The sequence below is a fragment of the Kogia breviceps genome, chromosome 2 (genome assembly GCF_026419965.1).
Source record: "Kogia breviceps isolate mKogBre1 chromosome 2, mKogBre1 haplotype 1, whole genome shotgun sequence".
Classification (NCBI taxonomy): Eukaryota; Metazoa; Chordata; class Mammalia; order Artiodactyla; family Physeteridae; genus Kogia; species Kogia breviceps.
The window spans coordinates 85,803,019-85,821,874 of NC_081311.1; positions in this window are offsets into that span (position 1 = coordinate 85,803,019).

Sequence of the window (18,856 nt, forward strand, 5' to 3'; positions counted from 1 at the left end):
TTCCAGATAACTATAGTCTCTATACTGGTTTTATGGATCACATGACATACTCTTTTTTGTAGTTAGAAATAGAGAAAGCTACTTTGTAAAAAAAATTATATATATATATATGTGGATAATAGAAGACACTCTTCTAAATTAAAACCAGTTCTCTTAATTTGCTCTTTTCTTCTTGGGTCACATTATGAACTCTTCCCGTGGCCACATGTCATGTGTACTTTTAATTTCAGGGACTGCTGACATCCCAGGATGTGCCCATAGATTTCTCTCAAGAGGACTGGGAATGCCTGGACCGAGATCAATGGGAATTGTACAGGGATGTGATGTGACAAAAGTATAGGATCATGCTCTCCTTGGGTGAGGATACCTTCCTTCCAGAATTCCTTATCCACCCACAGGGTTTAGAGTCCTTCATTTGTAGAATGTCTCCTGGAATGTTCTGCTTCCTACAATAGGGTTTCAGATTGCAACGTTTCAGGAAATATTGGGAGTTTGTGGGTATAATTTATGTTATTCTTTGCAAATTGCAGCCTCCTTTTTAATATACTTTGTAACTGCTTGGGATGTGTCTATATGAACAGTGTACTATATGCTTCTGTTATAGTCCTTACAATATTTTATTCTCTTATTATCTGTAACAATCTTCCATGGATTCTTTGGGCTTAAGGTGTATTAAAAGGGAGACGGCAATTCTGGGACTTCCCTGGTGATGCAGTGGTTAAGACTGCGCCTGCCAATTCAGGGGACACGGGTTCGATCCCTAGTCTGGGAAGATCCCACGTGCAACGGAGCAACTAACCCAGTGGGCCACAACTACTGAGCCTGCGTGCCACAACTACTGAAGCTGGTGCACCTTGAGCCTGTGTGCCATTTATTTTTAGAGAATAAAATCACCTCTGAGTGATTACAATTTAGACCAGCTAGTCAAAATTCTTTATCACCTGTTCTTCTCAAACACTGATCAATGGAACAAGTTTTACTAGGGATAAGAGTGTAATTGTATTCTAGAGTTCATATCGGCAATATGGTTTTTGACCTTGATGCTGGATCACGACATTTCAATGGTATAACTGCTATTAATTGTCTCTTTGTTCAATGATTAAAGTCTCACATGATCTGAGTTCAGACTGGAGCCATCCTGGTTGGTTTCTGTCTATTGCAGATTTCTTCCAGTATGAAAGGACAAGAGCAATACGGCTTACTTTACACAATGTCTTCAAACTAAATGATGACATAATCTACATTCAATTAATTTATACATACCCTACTGTAGAGCAGGGTTTGTTACGGTGGCAGAGCCCGGTAATTATGTAAAACTGAAACTTTTATCTGCACTGGTTCAAGTCCTCTTCCTAAGAATATGTTTATAATCAACACTCTTTCACAAGTTACCCAATTTAATTCACCATAGCATTCCTCATATTAACTAAATGGAAAATCCTAAGCTATATACAAATCCAGAAAGGGCCAAAAATCATCTGCCCACATGGACTATTACAACCCATTGCTGAGGCATTCAAATTACTTATTAAAGAACCACTATGTCCATCAACAGCATCAATTTATATATTATTGCCCCAATGCTAGCCTTAACCCTGGCTCTCACAACATGAATTCCTCTTCCCATATCTTAGCCACTAATTAATATAAATGTAGGCATACTCTTTATATTAGCCATATCACACCTAGCCATTTATTCCATCCTCAGTTCTGGATGAGCTTCACATTCAACATACTCACTCACTGGAGCTCTAGGGACAGTAGCATAGACAATCTCATATGAAGTAATGTAGCAGTTATTCTATTCTCAGTCTTACTGATAAATGGATCATTTACACTTTCAACAGTAATTATTACACAGGAACACCTATGACTATTTTCTTCTGACCCCTACTCAGAATTTTATTATCTCCGCAGTAGCAGAAATTCAATGAAGCCTCACTTGATTCAACAGAAGTAGAATCAAAACCTGTATATGACTTCAATGTAGAAGATGTAGCAGGCCCATTCACCTCTTCCTTGCTAGACAATATGTCAATTTCCTTATAATAAACATTTCCACAACAATCCATTTGTAGGAGCATTCGACAATCCCTAGGTGCCAGAATTATATACACCCCAAGTCATCATTAAAACACATCTAACAATCTCCTTTCTATGAATTTGAGCATCCTACCCACAATTTTGATATGATCAACGTCTACATCTCGTCTAAAAATTTTTTTTCTACTAACATTAGCCCGATGTATATGAGAGTTTTCACTACCTGTCATCATACCAGGCAACCCACCACAAACTTAAGAAATATGTCTGACAAAAGAGTTACTGTGATAGAGTAAATTATAGAGGTTTCAATGCTCTTATTCCTGGAATTGAATTCTTCCTAAGAATTTTATATTCTCCATGTTACCACATTACAGCACATGCTATATACTAAGGTTCACTAGGTAAGCTTCAGGCCCATACCCCCAACATGTTGTTGTAGATCCTTCCTGTACTAATAAACTCTCATTGTTTTTACTATCATTCTACTGACCATTATCACAGGAAATATAATTGTATAAGAAGCTCACACTGGTTAATGGTATCCCCATTCTAATAAAAAACACAAACCCATAAGCTACAGAAGCATCCAACAAATATTTCCTAAAACAATCCACCACACCAATACTACTTATAATGGCTAGTATCATTAATCTAATATACTCTGGTCATGGAACACAATGAATAACAAAAATCTTTCATCCAGCAGCATCCACCCTCATGACAATCGCCCTTGTCACAAAAGTAGGACTTTCCCCATTTCACTTCTGAGTGCCTCAAGTCACACAAGGCGTCCCATGAACAGCAGGCCTGATGCTATTAATATGACAAAAGTGCACCGTTGTCAGTTTTATACCACATGTCACCATCCATCAACCTAAATATACTATTAATCATAGTGATATTATAAATCGTAGCTGGAGGCTGAGGGAGATTTAGTCAGACTCACCTGGAAAAAATTACACCCTCCTCATCAATTGCCCATATAGGATGAATAACAGCCGTTATAAAGTATATTCCTATTATAACAATCCTAAACATACTAATTTATATCATAACAATACTCTCTTCTTATTATTTATGCCCAGAGCATGGACTACAAGAGTGTCATTATCACACACATGGGTAAAACACCTCCCATCACAATCCTTTTCCTCACCATTATAGTATCATTAGGACATAGTCCATCACTATCAGGGTTTTTACCCAAATGAATACTTATCCAAGAGATAACGAAAATGACAACATCATTCTACCAACATTAATAGCCATCACAGCAGTGCTCAGCATATATTTCTACTTGCAGCTAACATACTCCACGTCACTAACTGTATTCCCTTCATGAAACAACACAAAAACAAAGCACATTGAACATTCAAAGAAATAACCTTCCTATCATTACCAATCATAAAACCCAGACAATTACTCCACATAACACCCATTCCATCCGTGCTGGACTAGGAATTTAGGTTAGTTCAGACCAAGAGCTTTCATAACCCAAAACAAGTAAAATTTACTTAATTTCTAAAAATAAGGATTGAAAGACTTCATCCTACATCAATTGAATGTAAAGCAAACATTGTAGTTAAGCCAAATCTTTACAAGACTGATGAGTTTTAACCCCAGGAAACATTAGTTAACAGGCAAATCCTCTAGTCAACTGGCTTCAATCTGCTTCTTCTTCATTTGAGAAAGAAAAAAAGAAAAAAGGCAGGAAAATCTCTGGCAGAATTGAAGCTGCTTCTCTGAAATTACAATTCAATTTGTTGATTCACCACAGGGTTTGTGAGAAAGAGGGCTCAATCTCTGTCTTCAGATTTACAGTCGAATGCTAGCTCAGTCATTTTACCTCTGTTCATACACTGTTGATTATTTTCAACAAATCACAAAGATATCGGCATCTTATAATTACTATTTGGTGCTTGAGCTGGAGTAGCAGGCAGCACCTTCAGAATATTAATCCAGGCTGAGCTATGCTAACCTGGAGCGCTACTTGGAGACGCACAAATCTGTAACGTGGTCATAACAGTCCCTGCACTTGTAATAATTTTCTTTATTGTTGTACCCCTTATATTGCAGGGTTTGAAAACTCACTTGGGCCACTAATAACTCGCACACCTGAGGTAGCATTTCCCCGAGTAAACCATGTAAATTTTTGACTACTTCCCCCATCGTTCTTACTCCTACTCATGTCACCAATAGTAGAAGCTTGTTCTGGTACCAGTGGACCGTGTATTCAGCTCTAGCCTGCAACCTGGCCCACGCAGGAGCCTCTGTCGACATAACCATTTCCTCCTTACATTTATCAGGTGTCTCCTCAATTCTTGGTGCTATTGCTTTTATTACTATAGTCTTTCATACAAAACCAGCAGTCATACCCCAATACCAAACACCATTATTTGTTTAATCTTCCCCAACTATAGCCATATTACTATAATTACCACTCTCAGTCCGAGCAGCCAGAATTGCCATACTCTTAAGAGATAGAAATCTCAACACTACTTTCTCTGACCCTGCAGGAGGAGGCCGAATCCTATACCAACACCTATTTTAATTCTTTGGTCACCCTGAAGTCTGTATTCATGGCCTACCAGGGTTTGTTATAAATTCACACATCATTACACACTATTTAGGACAAAAGGTGCCTTTCAGCTATTTGGGAATAGTATGAGTCATGCCCACTGGCTTTTTAGGATTTCTCTTGTGGGCCCATCATATATTTACCATAGGGAGAGCTGTCCACTCAGGAGCATACTTTGCAAAAGCTACCATAATTGCTTCTATCCCGACAGGAGTGTGCTTTCTCTGGTTGCAGTGAGCAGTAGCGACTCTACGCTGCGGTGCATTGCCTTTTCACTGAAAAGGCTTTCTTTATTGCAGAGCATGGTTTTCACGCTCTAGAGGGCAGGCTCAGTAGTTGTGGCACATGGGCTTTTTGCTCCACGGCAGGTGGAATATTCCCACACGATGGCTCGAACCCGTGTCCCCTGCATTGGCAGGCAAATTCTTAACCACTGCACCACCAGGGAAGTCCCTGGTTAGCAACTGTTCACGGAGGTAATATTATATGACCTCCAATATATTATGAGTTTTAGGCTTTAGTTTTTCTTTTTACAGTAGGAGGTTTCACAGGAATCATCTTAGTGAACTCATCCCCGGACGCTATCCTCCAGGATACATACTATGTAGCAGCACACTTCCATGACCTAATGTGCATGGGAGCGGGCTTCACTATTACGGGAGGCTTCCTACACGGATTCCCACTATTCTCGGGTTACACAGTGAACTCAGCATGAGCAAAAAGTCACTTCACCCGTATATTTGTAGTAGTAAATATGACTTCCCGCAGCACTTTCTGGCCTCTCAGGAATGTCATTACTTTAGTCTCAGTACTCGGAGGCACACACAACATGAAATATTGTGTCTTTTGGCTCACTCATCTCAATAGCAGCAGTAATGCTAATCATAATCTTCATACTTTGAAAAGCATTTGCATCTAAACAAGAAGGCTAAGCACTAGAAACTGATACTCCTAACCTAGAATTGTTACATAAATGCCCTCCACCATATCCTATGTTTCAAGATCCTACCTATGTAAATATAAAATAAGGAAGGTCTCAAGTCCTTTTCAACCACTTTCAAGCCAACACCATAACAATTATGTCTTTCTCAATAAATGAGATAAAAGTAAGAAGTGATGTAGCTTTGTCAAACTTAAATCAGAGGCTAAAATCCTGTATATCACGAAGGCATATCAATTTCATCTAGGATCTCAAGATATAACATCACCGATTATGGAAGAACATTTACATTCTCATCATCACACATTAATAGTGATTTTTGAAACTAGTTCTCTATATTATTTCTCTAACATTGACAACTAAACTAACTCATATACATATAATAGATGCACAGGTAGAGAAAATGTGAACAATTTATCAGCCATTATTGTAATCTTAATTGCTCTATCATCATTGTGAATCCTTTACATGATACATGAAATCAATAACTCTTCCCAAACCATAAAATCGATGGGTCAGTAATGATACTGAAGCTACAAATACACAGATTATGAAGATTTAAATGTTGGCTCCTCTGTAATCCCCACATCAGGGCTAAAACCAGGAGAATAATGACTAATAGAAGTCAACAACCACGGAGTTAGAGATAGTCATTGAATATTAGTTTCATCTGAAATTGTTGTACACTCCTGAGCTGTTCCTTCTCAGGCCTAAAAAGGGCTGCTATCCCAGAACGCCTAAATTAAAGAATCCTAATACCAACAGGACCAGGCCTATGTTGTAGACAAGAGAGCTCATTTTCCTGAGTTCAAAGACAGGCCAGAGGGATATGGCTGAGATGAGGGGTGAATCTGGAGCCCATGGGGATGCACTCTCCAAGCTCCAGGATAGGAATGGGCCATTATTGGTTTAATGGACCTCTGGGGTCCCAGGCCACCCACACCACACCCTCCCGAGCAGGATCTTGGCAACATTCCCTGTCAGTGATGAGGCAACCTAGCACTTGTCACGCCCCGATGTTGTGTCCTATGTGGGCACCATGCTGTGGGGACCACACCCACACTCTGCAGGTCCATGCTACAGGGTCCTTCTTGCCTCAGGAGTAGAGACCACCCAGCAAGCAGTTCGCTCCCCAACCAGCAGGAGGAGGGGAGGAGAGCAGGGGCACCAGGGGAATCTCACTCAGACAATAACACCCAGGGGTGCCAGCGGGGACAGTGATGATGCAGATGAGGCCCAGACCAAGAGATGCGACCAGAGGACACAAAAGGCAGCTGATCAGGTCCTGACTCAACTGCATCCCGGACACCTTTGTCCCTCCTACGCCCCTTCCTCATACATCCCCTCCTTAAATGCAGATTCTTCAGATGCAAACAGGCAGAGCCTCAGACTGAAAGTCAGCTCTTCCAAAATGACCCGTCAGCAAACACTGCAGGATTGCGCTCCAGTGGGGGCCCTGGAGTCCACAACTCAGGGACTGAAGGGGACATCGGTGCCAGGGCCAGTGTGAGGGGATGGGGAGTGAGACTTTCATGGTTGTGGAATGTTGGTTTTGCAAGATGAAAAGTTCTAGGCGTGGTGGTGATGGCTCCACGAGAAAGTGAATAGATCTGATGCCTCAGAAACGTGCACTTAAAATGGTGACGATGGTAAAGCGTATGTGACGTGTGTTTTATTTCACTTAAATTCATAAAATAATGTCTTTTTAAATCAGAGTCCATTTCGACTCCCGTTCATCACAAATGTCGGAGACCCAAACACATTCCCCTACCTTAGGGGCCATCACGGTGCCCTCACATGGCACATGGGAGACCGTTCTCACGGGGGCCTAGTCTGTGCTCACCTCACCTCTGTCCAGGGAGACCCAGGCAGTGGTGACCCCCATAGATTAGACATATGATATGCTATGATATTCATATGACACCACCGAACATTGTCACTCAGCAGCACACAGAGCAGCACCCCACTCAAACATGCATGACCTCATATGAATGCGACAAGATTAAGGGAAGAAAAGGAACCACCGGTTAATCAGGGCAACACCCTTAACGCAGAGGTTGGAAATGTCAAAGGGGTAAAGACACACTGCAGGCAAAGAGCACATAGGGGTCTCCCCATACATGTGATCCTGACCCATGCAGATGTGGTGAGACCCATACAGTGCCCGTACCCTATAGCTGGGGTCACACATCCACACTCACCACGGTGACCCCACCTCCCCAGACCCTGCACCTAAAGTCACACGTTCTCTCTCAACACGTGACCCCACCTCCTCAGACCCCTCCACCTGGGTCACATGTCCACAGTCCCAGGGTGAACTGCCCTCCGCAGACTCCCCCAACTGGGGTCACACGTGCACATCCTCCAGGGTGACCTCACCTCACCAGACTGTGCACCTGGGGTCACATGTCCCCTTGGTCAGGGCACCATAGCTCTGCTCTTGGCTCCCTAATGTGGAAACAAGCTGGGTTCCTGGGACCTGCTGGGATGAGAAAAAGTGTAAGGTGGGTCTCCTGTCCCCACACTTGTCCCACAGAAGTCCTCCTCTTTTCACTTTGGTTCTGTGTGATTTTACCTCTTTTTAAAGCTTTCATGCTAGAGTTGAACACATTACTTGGTTCTGGCAGGCACAGTCTCACTTTCTTGTCTCACTTACTTGTTGAGAAAACTCACAGGACAGCAGGGCTGAAAGCCGAAGGGCAGCTCTGGACGCTGCTGACTAGGGACGGCAGACAGGATGGAGAGCTCAGCAGCAGCCTCAGCTGTTACCCATCAGCCTTTTGCCCGATCTGCGTGCCCTGCAATCAATTCACCAGCTAAACCTGCCTCCCTTCGCACCATGCACGTGCTGGTAAATTGGAATAATCAGCAGGTAGCCCTCCTGAGGGTTATCCACGAGCCCCAAGGAAGGTGAACCTTGCAGGAATAAAGAGTATGGCCCCGAACATAGCAGTGCTCTTAGGAGGACCAGGTAACCACACCCAGAAGAGAGGGTGTTACCTAGACAAGCCCACCTCGGCTCCAGACCCAGACAGTTAAGCACTGACTTTCAAATGCAGGCACGGAGCTTCCCAGTACTGAGGCCAGGCCGGCTCTCTTCCCAGCTCTCCATACTCCTAGCGTACACGGAACATGGTCAGGTCTAAATCTTCTTATTATAGACAACACATGGTCAGCTCTAAACATAAACAGTAGTCAGCACATGGAGAGGTCTAAATTTACCGTGTAGACAGAACTTGATCATGTTTCAACTAGCTTAGGGCTGAGCTCATAGGAGGTACAGATCACACATATGGGTCTCTCATCTTTGGACACCCACATCAGGAAACTGAACAATATCGTTGTCATTAAACATTTCAACAGGCAAAACAGAAATGTTACCAGTGTGTCTGGCCACCTGATGGTCAGGATCCACATGTGATGCGAGAACTTCTTAGAGTGCAGCCCAGTCTGCGGCCAGGCCAGACAAGAAGTGGCCTGATTCCAGCCTCCCAGGCTTCCGGAAGGAGGCGGCTGCACAGGAGGCCCAGGCAGGACAGTTCTGCATGGTGCGGGCCAGGAGAGCCTGTCTGTCCATTCCACTGGCCGATTCCGGGTGGGGTGCTCAGGGCTGCTGAGAGCCCCGCGCTCAAGTCCTGCCTCCCTGAAGCATGTGCGTGTGCGTGTATGTGTGTGTGTGTGTAGAGGGGGCAGTGGCTGACGGCTCCCACGGCTCCCGTCCCGGGCACCGTGATGTCTTCGATGGGAGGTACGGGGAGAGGTAGGGGCACAGAAGCCATTGGAGATGAGAACCCACCACGGAGCTCCTTGCACACTGGCTCGCCCCACCCGGGGACCAGCCTACCCATCGTGGGCCACATGCCACCCCCCAGCCCCGCACCCCCAAAGGCAGGGCGCCTGCTCTTTCAACAGCACAGGGTCTCACATGAAGGAGACTCAGTGGGGAATGTCACCCACTCCCCCACTCCTGATGCTCCGTTTGGGGAGAATGAACCCCCTTGACTGGGCGATGGGACCCTGTGATGAAACATGTGGTGCCCCATCCAAGTCGGGGCCTGCCTGAGAGATGGGAACACAGGAGCCACGTGCAGGGCCTGGAGGCCAGGCCAACAGGACAAGCACCTCCAGCCTTGGTCTAGCTCTCCAACTGTGACATTGTAGCATTAAGGGACCTGAGGCAGGTGACTGAATGTAATGGGGTCTAAACTGGACCCTGAATGGGGCTTAAAGAACGTGTGAAGGATGTCACTCAGACAGTGACAGTCACTGGAAGACAGACCCTGTGTGAGGACATCCTGCTCCATCCATTTAAATCCCTGCGATCTCTGAACTTTACGTGGCTACGCAGGATTGTTAGAGCAGGTGCGTGCGGACATATCTGGGGCACAATTCAGTCTGCAATCAACTTGCAAGTGGTTCCAGAAAACACACAGGTGTGCGCAAAGGTAGACACAGCACACACACAAACATACGCATGCGCACAGCACAAATATATTCACACACTAGCCTATGAACACACACGCACGCGTGTACCCACGCACACACTAACGTGTGCCGGTGCACATACCTATGCACATGCACAGCACATGTACGCATACAGGCACATGCACACACGTAGCGCACACACAGGGAATAAAGTGAATCCGTAAAGCATTAATTCCTGAAAGCAAGTGAAGCTGACATGTATTTTTCCCTTTTTCTTAGCTTTGATGTTTTTCACAATAAAAACTTTAAGAAAAGAGTTAATGGCGAATGACTTTTTTTTTTTTGCACAGGTGTCGCGGACTCCTCAGAGGCAGTGACCCCGGACTGAGGCCCCCGAGCGTCCTTCTGAGGGTCGTGGCCCCGGTGTCCCTCTCACGGGAGTTGCTGTCAGCCTTGATGGTCAAAGCAGCCATGGTATCGAGATTTCACTGGTAGAAACTATTCCTTTTCTTCCCTGGGAGGAGCAGGTCTCCTTCTACTTTGTTGGGGAGACTCCCTTTTTACTAAACAAAAATGATAAGCTGTAAGTACATATTAAGGTTTAGGTTATATACATGTAAAGAATAATCATAAAGATCAAGGAACAGAACATGATGAGTGGACACCCAGGAGTGCCCTTCCCTCGTCACAGCCTCCTCCCCACCGTGAGGGAGCTGTTCTCCTGATTTTGTGCCAGTGACTTGTCCTCAGAGTTTTCGCCCAGGGACGCATCTCTGCGCAACGCAGCCCAGCTTTGCCTAGTTCCAAAGTCGGTAAATGCGTGTACCGTGCATGCTGCTTTATTGCTCTTGATGGCGCAGCATCGAGTCCATGGGATTCCTTCACCTTGTGAATAGAGATTTTTAAAAAATAATTTTTATAGTTTTACGCACTTTAAACAAAATGTACTCCATTGCTGTGGAATATTCCTTCATAGGAGCGTGCATGGTTCATTTCTGCATCCGCTTGTGATGGCCTTCATGTTCTTTCCAGTTTGGCTCCTGTGGCTGCGGAGTCCATGTCCGTGTGTCCTGGTGCAGTGCCGGTAGGTTTGTGTTCAGCTGGGAGGAGCCCTGGGGGTCTGCGTGCGTGCGCGGACTTCGCTCTCTGAGGCCCGATTGTTTCAGAAGCGGTTGCATCGGCCCGCTGCGTACCAGGCTTTCCATTGCCCCACAGCCTGCTGATATTTGATACTATGTCTTTCATGTCTGCATTCTGGTAGGTGTATGCACAGTATTTTTCTTATGGTTTTAATCCCTCGGTGGTTAGTGAAGTTGTGCATCTAGTAGTATTCATACACTATTTCCTGTTCGTTTTTAAAAAGTTTTAAAAATTGTGGTTCAATACACATAACATAAAATTTAGTATTTTAACCATTTTTAAATGCCATTTCAGGGTCAAGAAGTAATTGGCGCTGTTGTGCAAACCTGACCGCCATCGTCCTCCAGAACTTTCTCATCTTGCAACATTGAAACAGTCCCCATTAAACACGCACTCCCCATGCTCCCTCTCTCAGCCCCTGGCACTCAACATGCTACTTTCTGTCTCTATGTTTCTGACTGCTCTAGGGGCCTCGTGTGAATGGAGCCAGCACTGCGTGTTGTTTTGTGTCTAGCTTACATCACTGAGCATAATGCCCTCGAGGCTCATCCCTGCTGAAGGCTGTGTCAGAATTGCCTTTCTTTTTAGGCTGAACAACATTCCCTTGTATCGAAGGACCGTGTTTTTCTTCTCCATTCATCCATTAGTGGACACGTGTAATATCTACATTCATTTCTCATTTCATAATAATTGTGGAATAACGTCAGAAAGTCCTTTGAATCATCTGCCATTAACTCTTTTCTTAAACTTTTTACTGTGAACAACATCAAAGCTAAGAAAAAGGGAAAAATACATGTCAGCTTCACCTGTGTTCAGGAATTAATGCTTTACGGATCCACTTTATTCCCTGTGTGTGTGCTACGTGTGTGCATGTGCCTGTATGCGTACATGTGCTGTGCATGTGCATAGGTATGTGCACTGGCACACGTTAGTGTGTGCGTGGGTACATGCGTGCGTGTGTGTTCATAGGCTAGTGTGTGAATATATTTGTGCTGTGCGCATGCGTATGTTTGTGTGTGTGCTGTGTCTACCTGTGCGCACACCTGTGTGTTTTCTGGAACCACTTGCAAGTTGGTTGCAGACTGAATTGTGCCCCAGATATGTCCGCACGCATCTGCTCTTACATTCCTGCTTCTCCACATAAAGATCAGAGCTGTCAGGGATTTAAATGGATGAAGCAGGATGTCCTGACACAGGGTCTGTCTTCCAATGACTGTCACTGTCTGAGTGACATCCTTCCGACCTTCTCTAAGTCCCATTCAGGGTCCACCTGAGGTCCCCATTACATTCAGTCACCTGCCCCAGGTCCCCTATAAACTACAATGTCACAGTTGGAGAGTCTGCCCAGGGCTGGGGGGGCCCCTCCTGTTGGCCTGGCCTCCAGGCCCTGCACGTGGCTCCTGTGTTCCCATCTGTCAGCCAGACCCCGACCTGGATGGGGCACCACATGTTTCATCACAGGGTCCCATCGCCCAGTCAAGGGGGTTCATTCTCCCCAAACGGAGCATCAGGAGTGGGAGGGGTGACAGTCCCCACTGAGTCTACTTCATGTGAGACCCTGTGCTGTTGAAAGAGCAGGTGCCCTGCCCTCGGGGGTGGGGGCTGGGGGGGACATTTGGCCCACGATGGGCTCTCGGGTCCCCGGGTGGGGCCAGCCAGTGTGCAAGCGTTTCCACGGTGGATTCTCCTCTCCAACGGCATCTGTGCCCCTACCTCTCCCCGTGCCTCCCATCGAAGACAGCACGGTGCCCGGGACGGGAGCCGTGGGAGCCGTCAGCCACTGCCCCCTCTACACACACACACACATACACGCACACGCACATGCTTCAGGGAGGCAGGACTTGAGCGCGGGGCTCTCAGCAGCCCTGAGCACCCCACCCGGAATCGGCCAGTGGAATGGACAGACAGGCTCTCCTGGCCCGCACCATGCAGAACTGTCCTGCCTGGGCCTCCTGTGCAGCCGCCTCCTTCCGGAAGCCTGGGAGGCTGGAATCAGGCCACTTCTTGTCTGGCCTGGCCGCAGACTGGGCTGCACTCTAAGAAGTTCTCGCATCACATGTGGATCCTGACCATCAGGTGGCCAGACACACTGGTAACATTTCTGTTTTGCCTGTTGAAATGTTTAATGACAACGATATTGTTCAGTTTCCTGATGTGGGTGTCCAAAGATGAGAGACCCATATGTGTGATCTGTACCTCCTATGAGCTCAGCCCTAAGCTAGTTGAAACATGATCAAGTTCTGTCTACACGGTAAATTTAGACCTCTCCATGTGCTGACTACTGTTTATGTTTAGAGCTGACCATGTGTTGTCTATAATAAGAAGATTTAGACCTGACCATGTTCCGTGTACGCTAGGAGTATGGAGAGCTGGGAAGAGAGCCGGCCTGGCCTCAGTACTGGGAAGCTCCGTGCCTGCATTTGAAAGTCAGTGCTTAACTGTCTGGGTCTGGAGCCGAGGTGGGCTTGTCTAGGTAACACCCTCTCTTCTGGGTGTGGTTACCTGGTCCTCCTAAGGGCACTGCTATGTTCGGGGCCATACTCTTTATTCCTGCAAGGTTCACCTTCCTTGGGGCTCGTGGATAACCCTCAGGAGGGCTACCTGCTGATTATTCCAATTTACCAGCACGTGCATGGTGCGAAGGGAGGCAGGTTTAGCTGGTGAATTGATTGCAGGGCACGCAGATCGGGCAAAAGGCTGATGGGTAACAGCTGAGGCTGCTGCTGAGCTCTCCATCCTGTCTGCCGTCCCTAGTCAGCAGCGTCCAGAGCTGCCCTTCGGCTTTCAGCCCTGCTGTCCTGTGAGTTTTCTCAACAAGTAAGTGAGACAAGAAAGTGAGACTGTGCCTGCCAGAACCAAGTAATGTGTTCAACTCTAGCATGAAAGCTTTAAAAAGAGGTAAAATCACACAGAACCAAAGTGAAAAGAGGAGGACTTCTGTGGGACAAGTGTGGGGACAGGAGACCCACCTTACACTTTTTCTCATCCCAGCAGGTCCCAGGAACCCAGCTTGTTTCCACATTAGGGAGCCAAGAGCAGAGCTATGGTGCCCTGACCAAGGGGACATGTGACCCCAGGTGCACAGTCTGGTGAGGTGAGGTCACCCTGGAGGATGTGCACGTGTGACCCCAGTTGGGGGAGTCTGCGGAGGGCAGTTCACCCTGGGACTGTGGACATGTGACCCAGGTGGAGGGGTCTGAGGAGGTGGGGTCACGTGTTGAGAGAGAACGTGTGACTTTAGGTGCAGGGTCTGGGGAGGTGGGGTCACCGTGGTGAGTGTGGATGTGTGACCCCAGCTATAGGGTACGGGCACTGTATGGGTCTCACCACATCTGCATGGGTCAGGATCACATGTATGGGGAGACCCCTATGTGCTCTTTGCCTGCAGTGTGTCTTTACCCCTTTGACATTTCCAACCTCTGCGTTAAGGGTGTTGCCCTGATTAACCGGTGGTTCCTTTTCTTCCCTTAATCTTGTCGCATTCATATGAGGTCATGCATGTTTGAGTGGGGTGCTGCTCTGTGTGCTGCTGAGTGACAATGTTCGGTGGTGTCATATGAATATCATAGCATATCATATGTCTAATCTATGGGGGTCACCACTGCCTGGGTCTCCCTGGACAGAGGTGAGGTGAGCACAGACTAGGCCCCCGTGAGAACGGTCTCCCATGTGCCATGTGAGGGCACCGTGATGGCCCCTAAGGTAGGGGAATGTGTTTGGGTCTCCGACATTTGTGATGAACGGGAGTCGAAATGGACTCTGATTTAAAAAGACATTATTTTATGAATTTAAGTGAAATAAAACACACGTCACATACGCTTTACCATCGTCACCATTTTAAGTGCACGTTTCTGAGGCATCAGATCTATTCACTTTCTCGTGGAGCCATCACCACCACGCCTAGAACTTTTCATCTTGCAAAACCAACATTCCACAACCATGAAAGTCTCACTCCCCATCCCCTCACACTGGCCCTGGCACCGATGTCCCCTTCAGTCCCTGAGTTGTGGACTCCAGGGCCCCCACTGGAGCGCAATCCTGCAGTGTTTGCTGACGGGTCATTTTGGAAGAGCTGACTTTCAGTCTGAGGCTCTGCCTGTTTGCATCTGAAGAATCTGCATTTAAGGAGGGGATGTATGAGGAAGGGGCGTAGGAGGGACAAAGGTGTCCGGGATGCAGTTGAGTCAGGACCTGATCAGCTGCCTTTTGTGTCCTCTGGTCGCATCTCTTGGTCTGGGCCTCATCTGCATCATCACTGTCCCCGCTGGCACCCCTGGGTGTTATTGTCTGAGTGAGATTCCCCTGGTGCCCCTGCTCTCCTCCCCTCCTCCTGCTGGTTGGGGAGCGAACTGCTTGCTGGGTGGTCTCTACTCCTGAGGCAAGAAGGACCCTGTAGCATGGACCTGCAGAGTGTGGGTGTGGTCCCCACAGCATGGTGCCCACATAGGACACAACATCGGGGCGTGACAAGTGCTAGGTTGCCTCATCACTGACAGGGAATGTTGCCAAGATCCTGCTCGGGAGGGTGTGGTGTGGGTGGCCTGGGACCCCAGAGGTCCATTAAACCAATAATGGCCCATTCCTATCCTGGAGCTTGGAGAGTGCATCCCCATGGGCTCCAGATTCACCCCTCATCTCAGCCATATCCCTCTGGCCTGTCTTTGAACTCAGGAAAATGAGCTCTCTTGTCTACAACATAGGCCTGGTCCTGTTGGTATTAGGATTCTTTAATTTAGGCGTTCTGGGATAGCAGCCCTTTTTAGGCCTGAGAAGGAACAGCTCAGGAGTGTACAACAATTTCAGATGAAACTAATATTCAATGACTATCTCTAACTCCGTGGTTGTTGACTTCTATTAGTCATTATTCTCCTGGTTTTAGCCCTGATGTGGGGATTACAGAGGAGCCAACATTTAAATCTTCATAATCTGTGTATTTGTAGCTTCAGTATCATTACTGACCCATCGATTTTATGGTTTGGGAAGAGTTATTGATTTCATGTATCATGTAAAGGATTCACAATGATGATAGAGCAATTAAGATTACAATAATGGCTGATAAATTGTTCACATTTTCTCTACCTGTGCATCTATTATATGTATATGAGTTAGTTTAGTTGTCAATGTTAGAGAAATAATATAGAGAACTAGTTTCAAAAATCACTATTAATGTGTGATGATGAGAATGTAAATGTTCTTCCATAATCGGTGATGTTATATCTTGAGATCCTAGATGAAATTGATATGCCTTCGTGATATACAGGATTTTAGCCTCTGATTTAAGTTTGACAAAGCTACATCACTTCTTACTTTTATCTCATTTATTGAGAAAGACATAATTGTTATGGTGTTGGCTTGAAAGTGGTTGAAAAGGACTTGAGACCTTCCTTATTTTATATTTACATAGGTAGGATCTTGAAACATAGGATATGGTGGAGGGCATTTATGTAACAATTCTAGGTTAGGAGTATCAGTTTCTAGTGCTTAGCCTTCTTGTTTAGATGCAAATGCTTTTCAAAGTATGAAGATTATGATTAGCATTACTGCTGCTATTGAGATGAGTGAGCCAAAAGACACAATATTTCATGTTGTGTGTGCCTCCGAGTACTGAGACTAAAGTAATGACATTCCTGAGAGGCCAGAAAGTGCTGCGGGAAGTCATATTTACTACTACAAATATACGCGTGAAGTGACTTTTTGCTCATGCTGAGTTCACTGTGTAACCCGAGAATAGTGGGAATCCGTGTAGGAAGCCTCCCGTAATAGTGAAGCCCGCTCCCATGCACATTAGGTCATGGAAGTGTGCTGCTACATAGTATGTATCCTGGAGGATAGCGTCCGGGGATGAGTTCACTAAGATGATTCCTGTGAAACCTCCTACTGTAAAAAGAAAAACTAAAGCCTAAAACTCATAATATATTGGAGGTCATATAATATTACCTCCGTGAACAGTTGCTAACCAGGGACTTCCCTGGTGGTGCAGTGGTTAAGAATTTGCCTGCCAATGCAGGGGACACGGGTTCGAGCCATCGTGTGGGAATATTCCACCTGCCGTGGAGCAAAAAGCCCATGTGCCACAACTACTGAGCCTGCCCTCTAGAGCGTGAAAACCATGCTCTGCAATAAAGAAAGCCTTTTCAGTGAAAAGGCAATGCACCGCAGCGTAGAGTCGCTACTGCTCACTGCAACCAGAGAAAGCACACTCCTGTCGGGATAGAAGCAATTATGGTAGCTTTTGCAAAGTATGCTCCTGAGTGGACAGCTCTCCCTATGGTAAATATATGATGGGCCCACAAGAGAAATCCTAAAAAGCCAGTGGGCATGACTCATACTATTCCCAAATAGCTGAAAGGCACCTTTTGTCCTAAATAGTGTGTAATGATGTGTGAATTTATAACAAACCCTGGTAGGCCATGAATACAGACTTCAGGGTGACCAAAGAATTAAAATAGGTGTTGGTATAGGATTCGGCCTCCTCCTGCAGGGTCAGAGAAAGTAGTGTTGAGATTTCTATCTCTTAAGAGTATGGCAATTCTGGCTGCTCGGACTGAGAGTGGTAATTATAGTAATATGGCTATAGTTGGGGAAGATTAAACAAATAATGGTGTTTGGTATTGGGGTATGACTGCTGGTTTTGTATGAAAGACTATAGTAATAAAAGCAATAGCACCAAGAATTGAGGAGACACCTGATAAATGTAAGGAGGAAATGGTTATGTCGACAGAGGCTCCTGCGTGGGCCAGGTTGCAGGCTAGAGCTGAATACACGGTCCACTGGTACCAGAACAAGCTTCTACTATTGGTGACATGAGTAGGAGTAAGAACGATGGGGGAAGTAGTCAAAAATTTACATGGTTTACTCGGGGAAATGCTACCTCAGGTGTGCGAGTTATTAGTGGCCCAAGTGAGTTTTCAAACCCTGCAATATAAGGGGTACAACAATAAAGAAAATTATTACAAGTGCAGGGACTGTTATGACCACGTTACAGATTTGTGCGTCTCCAAGTAGCGCTCCAGGTTAGCATAGCTCAGCCTGGATTAATATTCTGAAGGTGCTGCCTGCTACTCCAGCTCAAGCACCAAATAGTAATTATAAGATGCCGATATCTTTGTGATTTGTTGAAAATAATCAACAGTGTATGAACAGAGGTAAAATGACTGAGCTAGCATTCGACTGTAAATCTGAAGACAGAGATTGAGCCCTCTTTCTCACAAACCCTGTGGTGAATCAACAAATTGAATTGTAATTTCAGAGAAGCAGCTTCAATTCTGCCAGAGATTTTCCTGCCTTTTTTCTTTTTTTCTTTCTCAAATGAAGAAGAAGCAGATTGAAGCCAGTTGACTAGAGGATTTGCCTGTTAACTAATGTTTCCTGGGGTTAAAACTCATCAGTCTTGTAAAGATTTGGCTTAACTACAATGTTTGCTTTACATTCAATTGATGTAGGATGAAGTCTTTCAATCCTTATTTTTAGAAATTAAGTAAATTTTACTTGTTTTGGGTTATGAAAGCTCTTGGTCTGAACTAACCTAAATTCCTAGTCCAGCACGGATGGAATGGGTGTTATGTGGAGTAATTGTCTGGGTTTTATGATTGGTAATGATAGGAAGGTTATTTCTTTGAATGTTCAATGTGCTTTGTTTTTGTGTTGTTTCATGAAGGGAATACAGTTAGTGACGTGGAGTATGTTAGCTGCAAGTAGAAATATATGCTGAGCACTGCTGTGATGGC